Below are 8,666 nucleotides of genomic sequence, written 5' to 3' on the forward strand. Positions count from 1 at the left end.
TAGCATTTTGTAAATTCAAAATATATATACTATATAAAACACTCTTTTGTCAGGGATATATACACATCGAAAAACACATATTAAATATATTAGAATATCTTTGGAGGGTAAGACACAGAATATAAGTGGAGAAAGAAGATGAAGGCGAAGGAAAAAACAAATAATACACACTACAAAAGAAGAGTCTTGTATCAACATATAGCCTCTAAGATGCCCCCTGGTATCCCTACCCTTGTGTAATTACCTTCCCTTGAATATGAGCTTGTTAATAGACAGAATAAGCAAAAATTATGGAATGCCACCTCTGAGATTTGACTGTGACTTCCATCTTGCTCACAGCCTCTTGCTGGCAGCTCTAAGCTGTCCTGTGCAGAGGCTCACATGGCAAAGAACTGAGGGGGACCCCAGGCCAATAGCCAGTGAGGAGCTGAATCCTGCCATCACCATGTAAGGGAGCCTGGAAGCCAATCCTTCCTCAGTTGAGTCTTGAGCTGATTGCAGCCATGACTGCTACCTTGATTACAGCCTGGGAAAGACTCTGAAGCACAAGCACCCAGCTAAGCCATGCCCACAGCCTAACCAAAGAAACTGTGAGATAAAAGTTTGTTGTTTCAGGGGCGCCTGGGTGGCTCAGTCGGTTGAGCGTCCGACTTCAGCTCAGGTCACGATCTCACGGTTCGTGAGTTCGAGCCCCACGTCAGGCTCTGGGCTGATGGCTCAGAGCCTGGAGCCTGCTTCCGATTCTGTCTCCCTCTCTCTGCCCCTCCCCCGTTCATGCTCTGTCTCTCTCTGTCTCAAAAATAAATAAACATTAAAAAAAGTTTGTTGTTTCAAGGAACTAAGTTTTGGAGTAATTTGTTATGAAGAAATATAGCTATGAACTAACTCAAGACTGAGCATCTGAGGTCCAAAAGACAAAAAATTCCATGACCTAAATAGTGATTCCATATCCACTATATATATAATATATATAATATATCCACTGTAAATATTTCATCTTGATAAAAGCTCCATGCCCAGAGACCATGGCTCTGTTATTTACTGACCGATCCCCAGCACCCAGAGCCATGTCTGGCACATAGCAGATAATCAATCTTTGAAGGAACGCATACTGCCAGGTTTTTGTTATAACCACTAAGATTTCTTATCTTTGTCCAGTTCCCGACCCTCAGCACTCTCACATTCCTTGGTCCTCAACTCTTCCTGACCAGAACTGTGTGATGGCTCCTACCCTGAAGCTGTAAGTGCCCTACGGTGACATCTAGTCTGGGAAACGATGTTAGAAGAGTAGAGCTGGGGCCAGGCGCTGGCAGTAAACAGTGGCTCTAGAGGAGTTGGGTGTCAAGCCTCTATGTCTTTTCCTTAACTGACCCCCTCCACATCTTTCTTCATGTCCTCCTACTAAAAAACAAATTCTAAATCAAGTTGTTACTTATACATAGGTGCCTCCCCCTACTTTTTGTTTTGAGGGCCATGATTCAAAATCCCAAACCTCGTAGAATTCACTCCAGGCCTTCATTGAAGGTTCTGTGTTATGAGTACTTCTGGTCAGATAAAATTCCTTAGCATCCAATGAATTGGCATTTTCTAACAAACAAATGTAAAAGTCAATCCAAGGCCATATTAAAAATGACCTGAAAAATTCTTGATTATCAAAGAAACAATGTGTTTACTGAAAATAATATCAGGGGCGCCTGTGTGGCTCAATTGGTTGAGCATCCGACTTTGGCTCAGATGGTGATCTCACGGTTTGTGAGCTCAAGCTCTGCATCAGACTCGTAATGCTATCAGCACACAGTCCAGTTTGGATCCTCTGTCCCTCCCTCTCTCTCTGCCCTTCCCCCGCTTGCACTCTCTCTCTCAAAAATAAACAAACAGGGGCACCTGGGTGGTTCAGTAGGTTAAGCGTCCGACTTCAGCTCAGGTCATGATCTCACAGTTCATGGGTTTGACCCCCACATTAGTCTCTGTGCTGACAGCTCGGAGCCTGGAGCCTGCTTCAGATTCTGTGTCTCCCTCTCTCTCTCTGCCCCGCCCCACTTGTGTTCTATTTCTCGCTCAAAAATAAATATTTAAAAAAATTAATAAACATTAAAAAAGTCCTTAGTTGATTAAATGTGAGACAAAAATAAATTTTCCTATTCTTCCAGTAGTCTCTAAGAAAGCTTTCTCAAATGAATATCAACACTGCAAATTTATGAGATTCTCAAATGTCCAAGAATATAACCTTATCATTTCTAAAACTACTCTGCAGAAGTACAGAAATGAGGTCTACCTAGCACAATATCTGGCAATTAAAAAATATTTTTTTAAGTTTATTTATTGTTGAGAGAGAGACAGAGCACGAGCAGGAGAGGGGCAGACAGAGAGGGAGACACAGAATCTGAAACAGGTTCCAGGCTCTGAGCTGTCAGCCTGTAGGGCTCTAATCCACAGACCTTGAGATCAAGACCTGAGCTGAAGTCGGATGCTTAACCAACTGTGCCACCCAGGCACCCCAATATCTGGCAATTTTTGAAGAAATTAATATATTTGGAGAAAAGCCTATAGACCAAATTTTAACCACCATGAACAGTAAAGACTATCCACTGGTTCAATTAATAGAACACTTATAAAAATGAGATTGTCCACAGGGCAGCTGGGTGGCTCAGTCAGTTAAGCATCCAACTCTGACTTTGGGCTCAGGTCATGATCTCTCAGTTCGTTCACTCTGTGCTGACAGTGTGGAGCCTGCTTGAGATTCTCTCTCTCTCCCTGTCTCTCTGCTCCTCCCGCATGCTCCTTTCTCTCTCAGAATAAATAAATAAACTTAAAAAAAAATTTCCTTAAATAAATAATGAGATTGTCCAGAAAGTCAGATTCATGATTAGACATTATCAAAGAGAAAAATAACCATAGGTGATGCCTACTTTATCTCACAAACTTTTCCTTTACATTATCCTATCAGAACCAACCTTTTGCTTACATGGCTTGTGCATTTATTTTAGCTGATGACTAAATCAATTTATCTAAACTAAGTAAGATGCAACGTGAAATTTTAATTCAAGTAACAGAGTCAAAATTTTTACTTTATTTTATTTTTAAAGTTTATTTCTTTATTTTGTCAAGCAGGATCCACACTGTTGGCACAGAGCTCGACTTGGAGCTTGAACCCATGAACTGTGAGATCATGATCTGAGCCAAGATCAAGAGTCAGACACTCAACTGAGTCACCTAGGCGCCCCCAGAGTCAAAACTTTTAAATAATAAAAAATATTACAGCAAAATTTCTAACAAACTTAATATTTGCTGTGGTGTGGTATCTCCACAAACAGACTTACAGTATCGTTTTCTCCTCCAGGATTAGGGGAAAGAAGTGATCAAAGAGACGGAAAAAGAATAGGCAACAGATCCAGTGAAGAAATGGGCAGGGGCACCTGGGTGGCTCAGTCGGTAGAGCGTCCGACTTCGGCTCAGGTCATGATCTTGTGGTCTGTGAGTTCAAGCCCCGCATCAGGCTCTGTGCTGACAGCTCAGAGACTGGAGCCTGTTTCGGATTCTGTGTCTCCCTCTCTCTCTGCCCCTCCCCTGCTCATGCTCTGTCCCTCTCTGTCTCAGAAATAAATAAAACATTAAAAAAAATTAAAAAAAAAAAAAAAAAGAAATGGGCAAAAGTCATGAATAGACACTTCACCAAAGAAGACATTCAGGTGGCCAACTGACACATGAAAAAATGCTCCACATCACTCATCATCAGGGAAATACAAATCAAAACCACAATGAGATACCACCTTACACCTGTCAGAATGGCTAACATTAATAACTCAGGCAACAACAGATGTTGGCGAGGATGCGGAGAAAGAGGATCTCTTTTGCATTGTTGGTGGGAATGCAAGCTGGTGCAGCCACTCTGGAAAACAGTATGGAGGTTCCTCAAAAATCTAAAAATAGAACTACCCTACGACCCAGCAATTGCACTACTAGACATTTATCCATGGGATACAAGTGTGCTGTTTCGAAGGGACACATGCACCCCCATGTTTATAGCAGCACTATCAACAATAACCAAAGTATGGAAAGAGCCCAAATGTCCATCGAAGGATGAATGAAGATGTGGTATATAAATACAACGGAGTATTACTCGGCAATCAAAAAGAATGAAATCTTGCCATTTGCAACTACGTGGATGGAACTGGAGGCTATTATGCTAAGTGAAATTAGTCAGAGAAAGGCAAAAATCATATGACTTCATTCATATGAGGACTTTAAGAGACAAAACAGATGAACATAAGGGAAGGGAAACAAAAATAATATAAAAACAGGGAGGGGGACAAAACAGAAGAGACTCATAAATATGGAGAACAAACTGAGGGTTACAGGAGGGGTTGTGGGAGGGGGGATGGGCTAAATGGGTCAGGGGCACTAAGGAATCTACTCCTGAAATCACTGTTGCGTTATATGCTAATTAATTTGGATGTAAATTTTAAAAAATAAAAAATAAAATATAATACACACACACACACAAAGAATAGGAACAGATGCAAACATCTGAGTTCTAAGATTCCTACTCTCTCCCAAAACAACAAATATGGGGGCCTCCCTACTCCACACCTAAAAAAACGAGGCCATATCCACTCAATTTTAAGGAGTTAGACTGGGCTCCACTAATAAGTGCAGTTTTTACTGTAATGTGCATAGGTCAGTCATTCAAGAAATATTTACAGAGCACCTACCCCGTTGCAAGGAATCGCACAGAAGACAAAAATAAGAACTAAACCTGGGCGCCTGGGTGGCTCAGTCAGTTAAGTGCCCAACTCTTATTTTCAGCTCAGGCCATGATCTCACGGTTTGTGGGTTCAGGCCCTGCATCAGGCTCTGCACTGACAGCACAGAGCCTGCCTGGGATTCTCTGTCTCCCGCTCTCTCTCTGCCTGTCCCCCGCTTGTGCTCTGTCTGTCAAAAATAAATAAACTTAAAAAAAAGAAGAATTAAACTTTTAAAACCTTGATGTTTAGAAGAAGGGACATCATTTGATCTATCCTAGGTGTTATTCTTTAGTTACGAAAAAGAAACAAGCATAACATATTATTAAGCTCAGGCTAAAAAATCAACATCAATGTTAAAAATATTTATCTGTAAAACTGATGTCCTAAAATAAAAACAAATGAACCTCAATCATACATTTTCTTGAAGGCATTTCAATAAATCAAGTGTGTGTAACTCTAAAAGTGACAACACACTATTAAGCAACGTTCAGAATGTTCATCTCTGGGATATAAAAACAACCATAATGCTAATTTACAGTCAGTCACTAATGATTATGAAAAAATACAATAAATGAGTGACCCATGACCAATTACAGCATGGCATGCATTTTTCTTACCTTTATAATCATCATATGATTAATGCTCAAGAAGCATGAGAAAGTTATCAAAAGAGTGCCAAAAGAAAAAAAAAACTGCTCAGGAAAAAATAATACACATATATATATTTGGTAAACTTTCTCTCAGTTTCCCCTGAATAAAACAAAAATAAATCAGTGAATATAACAATTAAAATGTAATTTAAAAGCTATATTCAAATTGTGCCAATAAACACCACAAGCAAAATCTATTTAGCATGTTATCAACACTGACCATATTGATTTGATACACTCTTTTTAACCAGTCAGTAGCTAAAAAGAACCCAAACCACTGTTGTAAAGGGAAATTCAACAATGTTAGTACAGTAAATTCTACAAAATTCTCTAATTCTTAGTATTTGTCAGAACGGTGACACCAGTATCAAAATATTACGCAGAATCTGTTGTATAATATGCCTACTATTGAATCTGTAAAATGTAAAAGATTCTCCAATAACCAATGCCATGGAAGAGCTGTGCATAGCTTTCCGCAGTCTAGGAATGTTGGAAATTGATCAGCACTCCCCCCCTCCTCTTTTTTTTTTTTTTAAGGCATGATACAGACCACAAGTTAATAGCAATACAAAATAAAGAGTTCTGCCACTATTTCTGTGTGAGAATTTACTGATTACAGATATCATCTCCTTTGGAAAAGACAATAGGGCTGCACAATGAGACATTTAGGCCTCTGAACTTTACAAGAATCTTTCTTGCCACCGGGGTGTTCTATCATTGTGGCAAACATCTATCGCACACATTCTAAAACAGTAGGAATGTTTCCAGCAGTAACCAAAGGTCTGATTTCAAAGAGCAACACATAAGTGAATGCTTTGAAGAGAGAAAGATGCAACATTGTGCTGCTGGAATTTAGTAACTGATATAAAAATAGCACTTGGCAGTTAAAAGAAAAAGTTATTTTTTATTAAATAAGGGCTGAGACTATTCACTGTAAGGCACTTAAGGGTCCACGTTTATCTCTAATTCCGTCACCGTAGAATATGCCATATGAAACGATGTTTAGAGGGATACATTTTCTAAAGTTCCGACTCTAAACAAAAAGGGCCAAAAGCCTCCCAGAGCACGCCTGGCTCCAGAATAAATAAGAAAGAATATCCTCAACGCTATCACACCAACCCAATAAAATGTAAGAAAAGAAGCTGCATCCCAATGTCAAGGCTTTCGAGGTTTTTCAGGGGTGAGGGTTTGGGGACGGGGGCGTGGATGGATTCAGGAGAAATCCGCTCAAAAAAGCGAAGAAATAAAGAAAGACGTGTTTTTCCGGCCAGAGACGTCTCTAATGACACCGGCCTAGAAATGGGACCGCCAAGAGCCCCCCAAAGTCCTCGGCTGGACAGGATTCCTCAGGCAGGGGAACCGTCACCTGAGCCACAGGTGTCAGCGACAACATCAAGGACCTAAGAAAGACCTCGGTGCAGGCAAGGGCAGGTTCTCACAGCGGGATGCGCAGAGGGCTCCCATTGTCCGCCCCTAATCCCTCGCCGAGCTGGCCACGGGAGTCGGGGATCCCAGGGCACCGGGAGAGGGAACACTCACCTGTGCCTGCCGAGGCTCCTCGGGAAACCGCCCACCGCCAGGCGGAGGGGAAGGGCCGTGCGTGGCTCGAGGCGGCAAGGAAGCAGGGCCCAGCCCAGTCCCAACCCCTCTGCCCCGTTCACGGACCCAGCACTGCTGGGTTCAACCGTCACAAGCCCCGGCGCTGCTTCACCTCGCCGAGAATTTGAAGGCAAACCCTCCAGGGTCACTTCCGGTGCTGGGGGTGGCCTCGTCAACTCCGGCGCACGCGGGGCGACGCCCCGGGAGCGAGGACGCCGGGCAGCGTGCGCGCGCCGGGCGCCGGGCGCCGGCCGGGGCCTGGACAGGGCAGGCGGGAGCGCGCCTGCGCAGTGAGCGCCGCCTCGGGGAGGCCGTCAGGGTGGTGGGAAGTGAGGGTTGGAAAGGTTGTAACCGTAGCACGTATCCTACCTCGGTATTTTTTTCGAAGTTCTTCCTCCTTTTTCCTCCCATTTGGTTTTCTCCACACTCCTCCGAGGATAGGAAGTCAGAGTGTCATTTTACAGGTGAGTGTCAAGGGCCAAATGATTTGTTTATGACAAAGCCAGTTTTAGAACCAAATACGCAGAATTCCACTTGAGGCGCCTGTCACGGCATAAGATGAATAAAATAGGGAATCGGTAAAGAAAGATATTCGGACCTGCTGCTAGTGGAATTTTATTTTCTTGAAAAACAATTTTTTTTTTGGTCATCGTTTTAATACAACCAGACAACACACAATACTACGATGTTTCACAATTTATAGATACGTACTCGACAGTGCTGTTGGCCATGCTTCGTCCAGTCTTAATCACCATTTTCTCCCTCCACCTAAGGTGGAATGAGGCCCTAGATAACGTTTTCCTGTAGGAGTGCATGGGAATTAAAATTCTAATCTTAAATCATCGCAGTAATTTAACACAGATTTATATAAAGGCAATTCAAGGAAAATATGTCCATTTAGTCCACAAATATTTATTGAGCCACTACTATGCTATTGACATTGTTGTAGGCATTGATGGATCAAAACAAAACAAAACAAAAAAACTAGAGCTTAAAGTCCTACCTAAGTAGAAAATAATAGTTTTGCTATGGTGGCTAGGAACTCCATTGTAATGAAGCACCGGAAACTATAACTAGTATATCTTAAAAAAAAACAAAAAAAAAAAACAAAAAAAAAACCAAACAATTAGGGGAGGTACATATTAATTACCCTAGTTAGGATGAATCAACCTTCATCTTTTATGTATGCAAATGTATGGTGAGTTAGAAAGCCCATTTATACTTTGAAAACTTCTCAAAACAGGGGCACCTGGGTGGCTCAGTCCGTTGAGCATCCCACTTCGTCTCAGGTCATGATCTCACAGTTAGTGAGCTCGAGCCCTTCGTCGGTCTCTGTGCTGACAGCTCAGAGCCCAGAGCCTGCTTCCCATTCTGTGTCTCCCTCTCTCTGTGCCCCACTTCTGCTCTCTCTCTGTCTCCAAAATAAATAAACATTAAAAAAAAATTTAAAAAAAAAACTCAAAACAAAATGAATACATATTATATGATTCTGTTTATATGAAATTCTAGAACAGGCAAGACTAATCTATAGTAATAAAAAGCTGATCAGTGTTTGCCTGAGGCTGGGAGGAGGGATGGAAAAGGATTAGACTTCATGGAGGCATAAGGAAATGTTTTGAGGTGATGAAAATGTTAGGGTATTGGTTACACAGATGTATATATTTATTAAACT

At 41.8% G+C, this 8,666-nt stretch overlaps 1 protein-coding gene across 3 annotated transcripts in view; it reads right to left on the bottom strand.

The window, feature by feature from the left end:
• KATNA1 (katanin catalytic subunit A1) overlaps positions 1-7,446 on the bottom strand; it is a 41,887-nt gene extending 34,441 nt beyond the window's left edge. The window contains exon 1 of one of the 3 annotated variants that reach the window (XM_060616875.2): positions 7,364-7,446. The gene's annotated coding sequence lies outside the window, so the exon portion shown is untranslated. Of the gene's footprint in view, positions 1-6,934; positions 7,219-7,363 lie in introns of those variants that run through there. The other 2 variants (XM_060616878.2, XM_078447448.1) reach the window with 2 other exon arrangements.
• Positions 7,447-8,666: the final 1,220 nt, after the last annotated feature.

Source organism: Panthera onca, chromosome B2 (assembly GCF_046562875.1).
Source record: "Panthera onca isolate mPanOnc1 chromosome B2, mPanOnc1 haplotype 2, whole genome shotgun sequence".
Taxonomy (NCBI): domain Eukaryota; kingdom Metazoa; phylum Chordata; class Mammalia; order Carnivora; family Felidae; genus Panthera; species Panthera onca.